The 3,195-nt window shown below is 34.2% G+C and overlaps 1 long non-coding RNA gene across 1 annotated transcript; it reads left to right on the forward strand.

Moving 5' to 3' along the window:
* Positions 1-495: 495 nt before the first annotated feature.
* On the forward strand, positions 496-2,877 carry LOC112941147 (uncharacterized). Its single transcript, XR_003246195.2, has 2 exons — positions 496-2,070; positions 2,436-2,877. It is a non-coding gene; the product is annotated as an uncharacterized lncRNA (long non-coding RNA).
* Positions 2,878-3,195: the final 318 nt, after the last annotated feature.

Here is a 3,195-nt window from a genome sequence, read left to right on the forward strand (position 1 = left end):
TTATCTTATTTATCCTTTATAAATAAATAAGTTTTTCTTCTTTCATTTTAACCTTAATTTATTATTTTTATTAGTTTTTAATAGGTGTGAATGGAAAAAGATTTGTTTTTTTCAAACAAAAAATCAAGAGAAAAAATGCAATTTGAATAACACATTTTTACATGCAATGGGTTGTGAATTTTCTGATATTCTATGGGTTTATGACTCTTACGAAGAGTTTTAACTTTTCCCCGATAAAGTATAAAAATATATGTTCATACTATCTTTTGTAATTGGCTATAAAGCTAGGTTTCTCTCATTTTTCTAACTATAAAATTTCTGATATTCTACTCTTCTCTTGCACGTCAAAGTTTTCGTGTCATTTATTAGTGTTGAGTATGTTGGTTATTTCATACCTATACCTATTGCGGATTACTGATTCCTGAAGTTTCTTGCAAGAAATAAAAATATAATTTTATTCACATTTATATACAAATGACTTCTTTGGTTTGCTATAAGGTTTTATCATTGAGAGTTAGCTAGTGATAAAACGAGTTAGATATAATGAGTTAGTTTATTAATTCCAATTTTTCTGTTATACGTTAGTTACTACAGTAGACCTTCGTACAGTAGATAATTACACCATGTTGATTGGTTAGCTGTGTATAAATATACTTCATCCCTGCATATTATATTCAATTCAGTTGAATAATATTTTCAGATTCTCTCTAAGAAATTATTCATGGTATTAAAGCAATTGAATAAATAATGTTTGATTCTACACTAATAAATCAATTCTGGTGTCACTGATAACAATGGAGACGAATGATGTACCAACAGTTTCAACTGCAGTATAAGAAACAATTGAAGCAAGGAAACCATCCCTTGTATCTTCAGCCATCACATACACATGGTAGTGTTTTAACGACTGTTTAGCTCACCAGAGCAGAAAACTATTCGCTATGGAGTAGATTCATGATGATCAATCTCAGGGCAAAAAGTAAGCTAGGTTTTGTGATTGGCATATGTGAAAGAAATAGTTACGGACCAGATCTACAAGAACAATGGGAGAAATGTAATACCTTTGTTTTAGCATGGATCATGAACACAGTTTCAAAGGAATTGTTGAGTGGTATTGTTTATGCTTTAGATGCTTCAATGGTGTGGGCAGATTTGCAAGAAAGATTTGATAAGGTTGATGGATCGAGTATCTACCAGTTTCATCGAGATATTTGTACAATCTATCAAGGTAATTCATTAGTTTCAGCTTATTTTACCAAATTGAGATTGATGTGGGATGAATTTGATGTTATCGTACCACCACCATCATGGAATTGTGATAGATCTAGATCTTATGTGGATCATATTCAATACTTGCGTTTATCCTCTTTTCTGATAGGGCTGAACGACATGTATGGACATGTACGAAGCCAAATACTAATGATGAGTCCTTTTCCAAGTGTTGGCAAAGCCTATGTTATGATCATATCAGACAAGAGCCAGAGAGTTAATTTAGGGATGCGCACTGGTGGAGATATAATAGAAGCCACGACATTATATGTAGGAAGGGGAAATTATTCTAGAAACACAAGAGTTGAGTATAATCCTAGAAGCAATGATACAGACAAAACTGGAGTAGGAATTAAGAAAGTGAACTGGAATCTATTTTGTGATCACTGCGAATGTGGCTGGAATCTATTCTGTGATCACTGCGAAATGTATAGCCACACAGAGAAAAATTGTTTTCGAATAATTTGATATCCTGATGATCGGAAGTTGAAGAAGAAAGTGTCAGGACAGGGTGGAGAGCAAGGGAACAATAACCAGTTTAGAGGAAGGAATTTGAGCAAAGGAAAATAGTTGTTAATAATGCGCAATTGGATAAGATTTCTGAAGAATCAAGAGATGATGCATTTGGGGCAGTCAATGCAAGACAACCAGGTGCACAAGGAAATGCTTATGATTTCAATTCTGTTCGTGCTAACTTGCGGGCTTTTGCTGCACGATCTGACTACAATCCTAACCAATACCAAAAGATAATGAAATTGCTCAATGAAGAGGACAAAACTGACGAAATGGTGAACATGACAGGTAACTTCATTTCTATGGAACTATGCTCTTTATCTGCTAAGAATGAAGATTGTGTGGCTGTCATAAATGCTAGGAATGATGTTTTTAAAAGAATGCATAACTGGATAATTGATTCATGGGCAACATGTCATATGAGTTTAACACTTGAAAATTTAAACAATGTAAATGATCTTAATAAAAATGTAGGCAGGAGAGTTCACTTACCTAATGGTCAAACTACTCTAGTAACACATTCAGGACGCTATGGAGAACTAGACAATGTTTTAGTGGTGTTTGAATTCAAATATGATCTACTATTAGTGTCTCAGTTGACTAGACAGTTGCAATGTTCAGTGTGTTCCAATCCTGAATTCTGCATTTTTCAGGACCTCTCTAATAGAGAGGTGAAGGGGACTGGTAAGGAGATAGGAGGTTTGTATTATCTTCCAAGTGCATTTTCTTCTGGACAGTCAGCTAGTGGGGATAATAAGGTACTGATGACAAAGACAAGAGGCACAGATTGCATGCTTTGCCACAACAGGATGGGTCATCCTTCTATCAAGGTGTTGAAGCGATTAACATTAGTAAATAAAGATTTTGATGTAACAGAATGTGGTAGTTGTTCAGTATGTCCTTAGGCAAAAGTCTAGACTTTCTTTCCATTTGTTGTGTCAAAGTCAAGTGATGTGTTTGGTCTTATTCATCTGGACCATATAGAATTGTTACACATGATGATTTTAGATTCTTTTTGAAAATTGTAGATGATAAGTCAAGGATGACTTGGCTATTTTTACTGAAATTCAAGAGTGATGTTTTTGTTGTGATGAAGTATTTTCTGGCACTAGTTGCTACTCAATTTAAAAGACAAGTGAAGAAATAAGGTTTAACAATGGAACTGAGTTTTTTAACAAAGACTGCAACACATTGTTTTCATCCTTCGGGGTTATTCATGAAAGTAGTTGCCAACACACTCCACAACAAAATAGAGTAGTTAAAAGAAAGCATAGACATATACTAGAGGTTGCAAGAAACTCAGGTTTCAAGGGTCCATTCCTGTATGATTTTGGGGGAAATGTGTTATAACTGTTGTGTACTTGATTAACAGAATGCCTACTGATGTTTTAAAAGGTCAGTCGCCTTATCAAG

The sequence above is a fragment of the Solanum lycopersicum genome, chromosome 1 (assembly GCF_036512215.1).
Source record: "Solanum lycopersicum chromosome 1, SLM_r2.1".
In the NCBI taxonomy this organism is placed as follows: Eukaryota; Viridiplantae; Streptophyta; class Magnoliopsida; order Solanales; family Solanaceae; genus Solanum; species Solanum lycopersicum.